This window comes from Crocodylus siamensis, chromosome 1 (assembly GCF_052110815.1).
Source record: "Crocodylus siamensis isolate JL-2025a chromosome 1, ASM5211081v1, whole genome shotgun sequence".
Classification (NCBI taxonomy): Eukaryota; Metazoa; Chordata; order Crocodylia; family Crocodylidae; genus Crocodylus; species Crocodylus siamensis.
The window spans coordinates 322,126,002-322,139,840 of NC_143395.1; the positions used below are offsets into that span (position 1 = coordinate 322,126,002).

Genomic DNA, 13,839 nt, shown 5'->3' on the forward strand with positions numbered 1-13,839 from the left:
TATCTAGTAGGGTTGTTCGTTTATTTATTTATTTATTGATAAAAATGAACTACTAGTAAATAAATTAAGCAAAATTAAAATGTTATTCTATAAAACTCAAATATTTATCTATTCATCGATACAGATTCAACACATGTATATTTATGAAACCTATGTAATAAACTGTGTCTCTGTCTTGTGATAACTTTTTTTACATCTCATTTTACTCTGCCTAGTGATCTATTAATCAAGAATGGATTCTAATTTTCCAGAGTTCCTAGAAGCTTTAAACAGCTTCCATTCAGTCTATAACAAACAAAAATCCTAGAGCTGTAAAGATAAAACATTGTTTTTTCTTTTCAAACTGTATACTTTCCTCCGTAACTTGTTCTGTACTAAGCTTTATACATGGTATTTTTAAAATCCTACTGTATATTTAAGGTCCAAGTCACAGATCTATATGGACATTTAGACACCTAAAAACCCCTGTACATCTGGGACTAAAATTTTACATTTGATCAAGTCTATAAGGGGAAGATATCTTACAACCCAGTGGGATATCTTGCACGGGTTTTTAACTTGGGGAAGACATAAAATATTAAACATTCAATTTGCAATATAGAAAACTTTATTGTTATTGGGGTGTTTTGTTTTACATTTATTACTTACTGTGTGCATTTTGCCTGAATCCTATATAATTAGATCCCTGCTGGGTGTGTCTACAGGTGCATTGCTACACTTTTTCTAAAGTGCATTAAATGTAGTACCTCCAATGTGAGGTACTAAATAAATGCACATCAGGCTACCTTAATGCACAGTCCTGAAAATGTATGTTTTTAAGTGATGTTTAATGCACAGTAGCCTATTTGACTAAACAAGCATAATTGCACTTTTTTATATGACGTTTAATGTGCAATAAAACAGGCTACTGTGCATTAAAGTCCACGTGTAGGCCTACCCAGTAAGAAGATATCCCTGACTTTATTGACAGAACACAAAAAAAAGCTCCAGTATATATATATATATTCAAAGATTCCCCAAATAAATTTTCTGAACTGATTATGATAATTTCAGAAAACATGCTAGAGTGCTATGATTTAAGAGTTGGGGATGGTATGCATAATTTTTTCATTGGTTTGTAAGCTCAACTCTTGCTGATAAATCCTTTATTAGGGTTTTGTTGCATTTGTGCAGCTTATGCTGTTCTATAAGCTATTAGGTTCAATATAGTGGAAACTTGAGGCACTGTTACATGTTACCCTTGGGCTATACTAAGACCTCTTAATATGGGAGTGTTCACATGTTATAGCATGAAAATGAGTGCTAAGTACCCTCTGGGGGTATGACTGGGGGGGAAATCCCAGCGTCAAAAAAAAACTACTCCTGAAAAAAGCAGGGCAGTACATGTGGCGGCAGTGTGTGCTGCCTGAAACCGGAGCCTGACCAGTTGCAGCCACACTCCAGCTGCTGCTCAGGCTCTGCCTGTCGGATTGCCACTGCTGGAGCCCTGACAAGGCCCCAGATAAAACTTCTGGGCTGACCCTAGCCTCCACTACCCAACCTGGGGTTGAGGGCCAGAGAGCACGTGCATGAGCATTCCCCGGGAACAAGTTGCAGTGGTTCAACTATGTGCTGCCACTATTCGTCCCTGGGGAAATGCATGTGCGTGCTTGCCTGGATGTACCCTGGGAGTCTTAAAGTTAGGCCACTTTGGACGAGGTTTATCCTTGAGCTGTGTTACCTAGCTTGTCTGATGTGTGACCACTCTGTGGAGATAGTGACCAATTTTCAGTCCTCCAGCATCCCAGGATACACCAACCCCTCTCCCCACCTCTTGCTCTATATGGACAAACTTTCCACTTCCCAAGCTGTACTGCCCAGGGTCGTACAGGCCCCACGCCAGCTCCCCCTCCTGCCCCCAGAGGATACAACCCTGTGCAAGCAGCTAGAAATGCAAGCAGTGCAGGCCAGCTATTACCTACCTACCTTTGATAACCAGATGCAACCAGAAGCAGAAAATAAGCCAAAGAAAAATGCCTTTCCCTACCACTGTCAGCCCCACAGGGCAGCATAACCCCTGTCAACCAGTTCCCCAATGCCCCTTGTGACCCAATCTCAGTTCATTAACACATGATGCTTTCAATTTTTATTATATTATTTTTGAAATTTCTTTCATTTTATTATTTGGGTCTTTATTTCTTTTATTTCACTTCAGTGGCTGACTTTCTTGACCACAGGTCCCATTTTCCCATGACCCTCTGCCTGCCAGCTCCATGCTCCCACACCCCACAGCCCACCTTTCCCATCCACCTAGAGCAGGCTTTCTAGCTTGCCAGCCCTTTGGGCTTCTTGTCATGCCCCTGCTTGCTAGTCCTCTAATGGCAGGTCACAGTTGCACAGGTGAGAGATGGCATTAGGCTTTAACATATGAATGCTTAAAGCTCCTTCTAACGTTAATGCTGCTTAACATTCCACAGCACTTAGCATGGCCTAAGGATAACATGTAACAACACCCTTGGTGATGCTTAAGGGCCTGTGCTACACAAGTCAGAAGAGATGATCTAATGGTTCCTTTTGTCATGATTCTCTGTGACTCTTGGAATAAGTATATATTATTTTGTATGAAGTGTTTCCTTCTTCTCCAAAAATACGTGAACTTTACTATCAAGCTAGATAAGAGATTTAAAAACTCAGTTAACAACCCATACCATATTTACTCAAATGTAAGATGAAAATTTTTCCCCCAGTCAGCACAGGAAAAAAACCAACCCCCCTGTCTTAATACCACCCACAAAAGTAAAAAAAATAAATAAATTGACTGAAGAAACAAAGCTAGGCAAATTCCTGCATCAGCTCTGTCTTGTATATCATTTAGGATGAGATTCTGCCCCTCTGCTGACAATATAGAGCCTGGACCACAACTGAACTGTTTTAGCACTGCAGTATTCAAACAGTAGAGAATGGAGAATCTCCATAGGGTTGATCTTATCAACAGGGATCCTGGTTTTCTCTGATAAAAAAAAAAATCCCAAATTTTTAGATTAAATAAAGTAACCCAATATCTACAGTTTTGCATGATTAAAATGAGAGGCCAATAATCATAGATGGAAAAATGTGAATTTATTTAACCCAAAAATTGGGGATTTTTTAATCAGAAAAAAAAAACAGGATCCCTTTTGATAAGATCAACCATATGGAGATTCTCCATTCTCTACTGTTTGCATATTGCAGTGCCAAAGCAGTTCAACTGTGGTCTAGGCTCTGCATTGTCAGCTGAGGGGCAGGATCTCATACTAAATGATATACAAGAAAGAGCTGATGCAGGAATTTGCTTTGCTTGTTTCCTTCAGTCAAATGATTTTTCTTTTATTTTTGTAGGTGGTATTATTAAAAGAAATGGAGGTTCTCTAAATGATTTATCTGATTTAAAAATTCCCTGGCACATATATGCATTTCAAGATTAATTGATATTTAGATCTTGTACATTCTCAGGCTGGAAAACAGATAGATTCATAATTTAAACAGATGTGAGTCTGCATGCTACTCCTGTGAATTGCATCAAGCCATCATCTTTTTCAATGATCTTTTCACCAAAGATGACATTTTCTTGTGTATGTTACATTTTCTTCAGTCAGACTTACATACAATTGGTAAATCACAGACTAACTTTTCTCCTCTTGAAAGAAAATGGTCAAGCCTAAGAACACTGTTTCATGGCACACCCTAGTGATTATCATGGATCCTTGTTTTCTGATTTTAAAAAATCCCCAGTTTTCAGTTAAAAAAGTAACCCCAAATCCACATTTGCCATTCCCCAGTTTTCAGTTAAAAAAGTAACCCCAAATCTACATTTGCCATGATTAAAATGAAACTTCACAATATATCTAGCTATATATTAGTGGTGCTTCATTTAAATCATAGAAAAATGTGGATTTTGGGTTACTTTTTTTACACCAAAAATTGTGGATTTTTTTTTTAAATCAGAGAAAACCAGGATCCCTGGTGATTATATATTTTTAAAAAATGTACTTGCTGAATTACAGACTGCTAATGAAAATGGTTAAGGGTCCCATGGTCCCTCTACTGCTATAGGCTGGGCAAGACGGCAAAGTGCTTCTAATGCATTGTTCCTTCCCTGAAGACCCTAAAGCTGAGAGAGACCTCTGGGTGGTTTGGGTTAGTTAACTTGTGGAGAAGGAGGAGATTAGTTGGGCTGGACCCTGTACATTTTACTTTGGACATTCATCTCTGCAGACCCAGAAACTCAGAACAAATTTCTTTCTGAAGATTAGCCTTCTCCTCAAGGGACTTCCAGAAGCAGAGGGTGTTTTTGGTTTCTTTGGAAGCATGACTTCTTCAGGGGGTGGCACAAACCCTAGTGCTTATTTCAGAAGGAAAAGGGTCTGGTCCAAAGTCCAGTGAATTTAACGGGTGTCCCAACTGGGCTCTGAATAAGGTTTTCCATTCCCTTCTTAGTCCATGTCAGTTCTTGAACCTCAGTAGAACGGTGCCAGGAAAACTCGGAGAAAGGCATCTTGTAGTGTTATTAATTCCAGCAATGTTTATTGCTTCTGGTGTTATGAGTATCTTCCTACCTGTTATCTCTAAAGAAATGTTGTGTGTTTGTCCAAATACTGCAGTGTAAGCTAATATAACCAGAAGTGCTACCTGGAAAATGTCTACAGCATGTAAGGGTTTGTGTGCGTGTGACTGCAATAGGAGAGCAGGAAAGGCATGTGTAAATAGAATGCTTTTATTGTAAATAAGCCCGACCTTGAGAGTGGCAACTGCAGTTCAGGAAAGGGACACTGTTATAAATATACTGGGTAGCACAGAAATCCTCTTTCATTTCCCTCCTTCCCTGTTAAGGAGGGAGGGAGTTGTATTCGTTGTGTCATGCAGTTAAGGCTGAAGGGAGCTTTCTGTTATACACATAAATATAAATAATGGTTTTCAAATCATAATAATATTACTTTTATACAAAGATGAAAATTGAATTAAAGGCACAGCTTTACGTAGAAAAGCAATAAAATCAAACTTGCATCCCAGCAACACCCTGCCAAAACCTTTTACCACCAGATTATGATTTACTAATGGAGTTCAAGGAGAGGGGAAAAGCAAAATGCCTCCTCATATTTAATGAGGTGCTAAGAACTCCTTTCTCTGGAACCCAGAATTATGGATGAGAGTCATGCCAAAACTTCTGTTTCTCTGAGAGTACACAGTCAATATTTCAAAGTACTATTTGTATGAAAACAACACATAGCTCTCTGTTGGTGCTTATAATCCCTAATTAACAGATTTTTTCACTGAAGCATGTTTTGTAAAACCAACATGCACAAATTGTAAAGTATAACATATGTATGCTTTAATAATTCCTGTATTGATACAATATGTCCTAGTGCTTAAGTTGCTCTTAGATTTTGCCCTCTTCTTTCACTGAATACTTTGTTCTTAATCTCATGTTTCCCCACCAGGCATTCTTTTATTGTCCTCCCAGAGGGCCTCAATCCACCAGCTGTTATTATAGTACATGCAATGGATTAGGTTCGTCATAAAATGCATTGATGGCTTTCTTTAAAAACAATACAGTTGTAGAGTTATATTCTTTTAAAATAGTACCAGAGAAGCAATGTTCTTCCTGCTGCTGCCTTCCCTTTATACAAGAGCTCAGGATGAGAGCAGTCATCTAAAATATGGGAGACCCATACTTAATTCCTACTTTTGCCTGACGGCATGCAAACCTACATCTTCCCGGAGATCAGGGAATGGTGATAAGGCACTCTGCTGGGACATGGGAGCTCAAGGCCACTTATAGTTAGGGATGCTCCTCCCTTTGAAACTATGCACAGAATATATAAGGCTTCATTTGTTGGGAGAGAGAGAGCAAGAGAGAGAGAGAGAGAGAGAGAAAGACACTGTGACTCTCTGGCCTAGAGGGCACTCATTTCAAATGGGAGAGTCTGGGTTCCAGCTACTGCCCCAAGGACTGTTTATACATTTTAATCAAGGATTGTTTAATGTAAAATATTTGAACAGTTCTTACAACAGAGATAGGAACCCAGATTCCACCTGTCAAATTCCCTGCTAAGCTAATGAATAAGGCAGAATTTTGAAATGATGGAAGGAACTGCATGTCTTCAGCTATAAACCATTTCATAAAATAGCTCTCTAGGTTTTGTAAGACATATCCTTTTTCAGCTCATGTAAATTAGCAGATATAAGTAAAAGATTTTAGTTTTGATTTTACAAGTCAGATATGCACCAGTTTTGCTTTACAATGCGATCACTTGCAAAAGCAGGAATTGTCAATAACACAAATGAGCTAACTCACTTCCTAGCTCATTTTCTAATAATGCAGCAATTTCCATCAGTCCCTGGGGGCTTGTGTCTCTCCTTCTCCTTTATGCAGAATAGTTCAAGAAATCACTTTAATACCACAGATGATATATGAAAAAGATATTGACAGTCTTCATCTTGTAGTGGTAGACAGCAACAAAATGAGTTTTCTTGAGGGAATGGCAGGTTCACTAGATTTGATTGAACATTTGGTATAACATACTTTTTTGCTATATGTACAAAAAATTACTGTATTAAAAAATCAAAATTTCCTCTTCCCCCTGTGTCCTACTGTAGCTTTTAGCAATTCTAAATGATTTAGCACACTTTTATTAGGGGCCAAATTTTACCTCAAAGGAGTAGAGGAGGTGATAAAAGCTGTGCCCATCACTATAGCTATTACTGGGCCCAGCATCTGCCTCTGTCTTTACTGAGGGGAATTTAGGATCTATATAGTACTCATACCTTCAGGATAGGGGAGATAACATTCATGTAGGCAAATGGAGCATAAATACAGGCATTAACTCCAGAGAAGACACCAGTGGGAAGTGATAAGCAGGGATCCTGGTTTTCTCTGGTAAAAAAAGATCCCCAATTCTTGGATTAAAAAAAGTAACCCAAAATTTATGTTTTTCCATGATTTTCCACCATGTGGTATTTCATTTTAATCATGGAAAAATGTGGATTTTTTAAATCTGAGAATTGGGGATGAGGCTAATGCAGGGGTGGGCAAAGTCCAGCCTGTGGGCCACATCAGGCCCACGGCAGACTCCATTTCCCAGCAGCCCCTGCCTGAATCACTATGGACAGTTCTGATGGAGATCCCAGGAGCAGGGGTGCTGTGCCAGTGCAGGGCCATGGTTTCCATGGAGACTGGCCCCAGCAGTGCTAGCAGGGCATGCAGTTGGGCAGGGAGCTGCTCCAGGGCTGGGGTCTTGCAGTGGTGACAGTGTGGTCTGGAGCCAAGGCACAGCTGCAATCTGCTTCACGCATGCCCGGGGCAGGGGCACGTAGCCAGCAATTCATGGCTCTGCCCCAGGTCTGGACCATGCTGTCACTACTGCAAGTTCCCAACCCTGCCATTGCTGCTGGGGCTGGTTTCCATGGAAATCCTGGCTGCACTGACAATCCTGGGGTCTCCATGGAAACCAGCCACAGCAATGCAGGTAGTGGCTGCTAGGAAATGGAGTCTGGCTGCCTTCCAGATCTGCCATTTTGCCCACCTCTGGGCTCATGTCTTCCCCATCCAATAGCTCAAGGAGCAAACTACACTGGCCATGGATGAACCACATCTTCTATTTGAACATGTAACAACCAAGAGAGAATGTGCTTCTAAGGCTCTGCTGTGTTGAAGCTCTACTAGGGATATGCAAAATCTGACTCTCATAGCTACTCTAAAAGGTTTTAATAACTCAATTTTTTTAGGGTATTCTATTCAGGTTTTCCAGTTTCTTATGTTTTACTTATCCCTCTTGACCTTCTTCTACCCACACAGTACTGCACAACACTTCCCTCTGTCTAAGGAGGAATAAACTTAGCAGTAGACTCCTACTTCTACTGAACTGGATTCCAAAACAAGTCTGTAAACTGAACTTGGCTGTCAGGTCTGAAAACTGACAACCTTTTCTGTAGTAAAGAAAAATTTAGTGTGTTTTGGTATGTTTGGATGTGATAGGATTGCTGGACTCTTGTCAGTCTGGCTTTTACCCTGGCAACCGCACTTGCAACCTTAGTTGATGATCTTTACTTGGAGAGTGATGGGGAAAATTGTGCCTTGCTGATCTTACTAGATCAGGGATGGCCAACCTGTGGCATGCATGCTGCAACTGGCACACTCAGCCACTTTGTTTGGTACACAGCAAATCTGGCAGGGGGAAGAGCAGAGCAGTGGATCAGGCAGGGAGGAGACAGCAAGAGCAATAGATCAGACAGAAGAGGATTGGGTAGCACTCAGGGAGGAAGTGTGGCTTAATTTGTGGGACCATGACCAAAAAGTTTGGCCCCTACTGTATGACATCTTTGATACAATTGACTGTGAGGTGCTGGTAAAGCTTTTAAATGACCTGGTATTTGCAGGACTGCTCTAAATTGGTTTTGCACTTTCCTAGCAGGGAGGTCCCAGAGGTTGGTGATGCATCAGTACTTGTCATCCTGTCAGGATCTTTCCTGTGGGGTCTCCCAAGGCTCCATCTTGTTGCCCCTTCTGTTCAATGTATATGTAAAGGTGCTGGAAGAGATCAAATGGAGATCTGGAGTAAGGTGTCAACAATATGCTAGTGACATCCAGCTCTAGCTCTCTTTTTCATCTGATCCAGGACCCAGAGTCTCTGTCCTTTCCCAGTGCCTGGCAGCAGTTGGGAACTGCAAGAAGGTGAACCAATAAGTTGAATTCAGACAAGACAGAGATGATGGTGGTGGGCAGACTGCTTGACTTTCAGAGCACTGGGATGCCTATCACTGATGAGGTTCTGCTTTGCCTTGTCACTCAGCTTCAATCTTGGGGTGCTCTTAGATCTTCTGCTGTACCTTGATTTTCAGTTGGCAGCTGTGACAGTTTCATTCAGAAATGGATCTGGCAACCGTTAACCAACCCTTCATAACCTAGGACACTCAACTACTTCAATACACTCTATGTGAACCTATCCTGGAGTATCACCTCCATGGAAGAAGCCGAAGCTGGCGGAGACTACAGCAGCATGCTTTCTACTGGGGTTGGGTCACCAGGAACACATCACTCCCATACTCCAGAGCCTCCAGTAACAGTTCATCTACAATTCAAAGTGTAGTTTTTGTCCTTTAAAACCCTAATGGACCACCTCCTTATGCTGTACTATGATCCCTAAGGGTCCACTGTGATCAACCTCCTGTAAGTACTGTCAACTGCCAACTTCACTTGGTGAAAATATGTGAGAGGTCCTCCTTGGCCATTGCTCCTCAGCTTTTGAACTGCCTCCCTGAGGTACACCAGACTGAGCTTGGACATCTTACAGAAGTGCTGTAAGTCTTTTTTATTTGAGCAGGCATTTAACCAGGCAGGCGAGGCTGGAAAATTTCTTGGGGGGGGTGTTATTTGTTTTATATTCTATTTTAATACTCTACTTTCATTTTAAGTTATGTTCTTATTGGTTTTATTTTGTTGTTTATGGGCAATTTTAATCACCTTCTGTAAAATATCTTCATTGGGAAGGGTGGCATATAAATCTAATAAAATAAATGAATAAATAAAAATTACCTCAGGATGCTAAGGTCTAAACCCATGAATCACATATTCTTTGGAATTCGAGAATCACTTCATTGCTACTGAGAGCACAATTTAAATTTCCTTCCAGATTTTTCACTCTGAGTCAGAAAGTTCATTTACCTTTGAATTTTCTTTTTTCTTAGCAATGCTGCCATTTACAAGAAACGTGACTTTAATTCACCTAATGTTCAACCCCACATAAATATTTTTAGTGTTTTTTCATGTGTCCCTTTGAAATAAGAAAGAAATGAACAAAAAAAGATATTTTATCTGGCAGAAATGAAATTGCCAACAACATAAATTCATGCAAAAGAAACAGCTGCACTAAAATGAACAAGAAAATAGGAATCAAAGGATAAAAGGCCAAATTATATATAATTACAAATATAATTTGTGAAACAAATAGAGATATTGTACAGCCTCATTATGACAAATCCTGTTTCTGACAAATCCCTGTTTTTACCAATTTCTATAGTTGGAATAATTTTTTTCCTTTATTATAATACAGCTAACTGAATAACCCTATTATAGTGAATACTCTCTTTAAGAAATATTCCTCCTGGTCCTGCAGGTGTTTGTTATAATAAGGCTGTAAATAAATGGGAAAATAGGTTGAAAATAAAAATGGAATTTAATTGAAACTTTTCGAAAAACCAAGTACAAGAAAAATAAGAAAACAAGAAAATAACAAAAACATAAGCATATCTAAAAATGTGAATATAACATTTGAGGCATCAATTTAATATTGTTCCCAGAACTGCATGAGTGTAGAGGAATCCTGGAATATACCAGCTACATTTTCTTGCATCCAGTGGAAGCTGACTATCTGATGTCCTGCTGAACTGGACTTCTAGTAACTTTTATTTAGTTACAGAACACTTTCAGTAATGCACTATCCCCATGAAAACATGGCGAATTCATACACTCCTTATCTTACTGCTTCATTGTACCACTAACAGATGGTGCAAGAAGCCCATGAAAAGCCACAAAAATATACTTGGTAAATAATGACATTGATGGATATCTGCTTGTATGTTGTCTAATATGACTCTTTATTTAAATGTTATTGCTGTTTCCTCATACGGATAATTCTTTCACGTCATTTATGGCTTAGACTGTTCAAATAATTTATAAAAATCTATTTTTGTGGTCATTTTATAATGAGATATAGTCAAATGTTTAAGTTGGCAAATAATGATCTGAAGTTTCTTACCTCATATATAGCTAAGAAGTTCTTCAACCCAATATATCCTCTCCTTGGTAAAATTCTCTTGTATATTTTATCTTGTTAAGTTCATGGAAATTAAAGCACAAAAAGACCTTTTAAAACAACTAGTTCAGTTTCCTCCCAGCCTAGAATTATGACCTACAGTATATATTCTCCAGTGATTGGTCCAGCCCAATTGGTCCAGCTCACATGTTAATAGCTGCTTTCCCTACTTCACTTTCTCTTTCATTACAACACCAGTTCCATATTTACAGTAATTTTTATCTCTTATTTGTATTCCATTACTCCTAGCTATGCTATTTTAAATCTTCATAAACAGTCCCATAGCCATCTTGATATATTTGGAAATACCTGAAGCTATTTATCAGTTCTTCCTTTAGTCAGTGTTTGGTCAGATTGTATGTTTAGCATTTTTACTTTCATTTCAGAAATCAATACCACCAACCCCTTTGTTGTTTTTATTGCTTTGCTCTTCATATTCTGCTGTTGGGTTGCCTAGAACTGATTACAGTTTTCAAAGTCAAATCACATTAATTCAGTAATGCAAAGAAATCTCCTTCCTTGGCCTAATATTAGCCTAGCTTAGCTCTTTATGATGCTTCTGACTTACCTGATGTCTTGATTATAGCAATTTTAAGCCCCTATTAACTGGTGCCATTTCTGACATTACCTTTTTTCAGATGTCTTCTCTTCTTCTTGCTTGGATTGTATTTTCTAAACTCTCTTTATTTTGTTCCCTTTCTATTGTTCCATTTCTAACTTTTGGATGATAAACTATTTGTAGTTTTTTCACGTTTACTAGAGTTTATTTCCTGCAACTCCCTTCTAAAAATGTAATTAATGAGATATGTCCAGTCTCTCTTCTGAAGAATACCTTAAGCTTATGAACACTCTGCATCATCCTGGGTAAATCAAAGTACTTTACAATTTTTACAAGAATCACTTCATTTACAGGGGGGAGAAATGGATGTTGTTCTTACACACTTATCTCCTAGAATCCTCAACATGGCATCATATTTGACTCAGGTCTCTTCTTCCTTTAAGATTCATCTCTTACTTATTAATTTTGGGGTTTTTTGGTGGGGGGTTGCTTGTTTGTTTTTAAATTGTATATCTAAAACTCAACACTGCCAAGATGTTGCCTCACAATCTACTAATTTCCTATCTTTGCTATAGCTGTGTCTCTCTTCCAACCACTACTACCAGAAAATTGCACCAAGGACATAATCTTTTTCTAGCCAATCCAACTGTTTCTACCTCTACGTCTTAGAAACTTCTTGTTTCTCCCTTTTTTCTTTGTTATGTTCAAGTTTCCTTTTTTCACCTTCAAGACATTAATCAACTCCAGATTTCTCTAACATCTCTCCTACTACCACAGCTTCTTTCAGTACCTAAGTGTCTCCATTTCTGTATCCTGTTTCTCTTAGGCATAAGTAATCAATTGTCCTATTCATTTATCATCTCAATATTACTTTAACATTCTTATATATCTGTTTTCCAAAGCCCATTAAAATCACTGGAAAGCCTAGAGGAGATTTCAATTTGTTCTGAATTAGACACTACATGCTTCTCTATGTTCTATATGTATTGTTATTTTAATAGCCACTGACATTAGATTTTTCAGGAAGTAATTACTAGGATTTTTCTTTATCCCTTCCCAGATTTGGTCACATGTATATGTTTTTATTCTATCCTCCTATCTTCCATGATTGCCAGGACATTTAAAAAATAACTGTATGTGGTAAAGTAAGTTCCTCTGCTAATCCCTTTAATATCCTGGTGTATATTAACTATTTGGTTTTACACATTTGCTTTTTTCACATAATTTCTATTTTAAAAAAAGGATAATAGCTATATTTACAAGCACATCATTATTTTTCCAAGAGCCAGGTTTTATCATATTTACTCACATAGAGCAGAACCTGGCTTTGTGAACAAACCATACGAGTAATGGGACTATCCACTAAGTAAGCTATCATTCAGTGTTAGAGCATAAAAACCTAAGAAGGGCCATTTACTGGGTCATACCATAGCTCTATCTTGTCCAGCATCCTGTGTCACACAGCAGCAGCTAGTGGATGCTGAAAGGGAGAGTGAACTGGGTATGACCAGGCATTTTTCCATTGTTCCTCTCCCACTTTCAGCTCCCAGCAGTTAAGGTCTAGGAAGTTCTAATTCAGAAGCTGTATCCCTAACTCCCATGCTCAACAGCTAATGATGCCCCTTTCCTCCAAAAATTTGGCCAATCTCTTTTTGAATCTGGCTAAATTAATGTTGCAATGTCAGAATCTCATGTCTAATTATTTATACATTGTTTTTTATTTTTTCTAGAACAATAGGCACCCACTGAATCTAGTAGGTAACAGGTTTGAAACGATCAAGAAAAAGTACTTTTTTTATACAACACATAGTTAACTTGTGGAACTCATTGCCACAGGAGGTCGTGGGAGTGGATAGCATAGCCAGGTTCAAAAAGGAACTGGATAAACGTATGGATGATAGATCACAAAGATGATAGAACACAAAGTTTGAAGATGTTTGCTCTGGCATATCTAAACCTAAAAATGGTGGATATCAGGGAGGGGATTGATCACTCTAGAGCAGGTGTTGTCAATGGGGGGTACATATACCCCTGGAGGTATTTTGAAAGGTCCCAGAGGGTATGCGGGGGCAGGTGGGGATGGAACACTGCCACCCCAAGCCACTGTCTCACTGAAGCAGGGCCAGGGTTTGGTGAGAGCAGGGCCAAACAGACGCTGAGCTGCTGCTGTTCTGCTGCTTGTCATGCCTGCGCTCTGTGTTTGGCTGCTTGCCATGCCCCCTCCCCTGGGGGTACACTTACTAAAAAGGGGCCACTGCAGGAACACTTACTAGAAAAGGTTGAAAAACTCTGTTCTAGAGATATCCATTTTATACTCTCCCTCTATAGTATCCCTCCATGCCACTGTTGGAGTCAGGATACTGCATTAGATGGACTATTGGTTTAACCCAGTATGGTACTTCTTGTGTTCTTATTAACTGATTTTATAATACAATTCAATAGCTCAGCATT

The 13,839-nt window shown here is 39.1% G+C and overlaps 1 protein-coding gene across 2 annotated transcripts in view; it reads right to left on the reverse strand.

Annotated features, from left to right (window-relative positions):
* The window catches only part of GPC6 (glypican 6), a 1,293,633-nt gene that overhangs the window by 111,636 nt on the left and 1,168,158 nt on the right, over window positions 1-13,839 (reverse strand). The gene's annotated exons all lie outside the window — the stretch shown is intronic.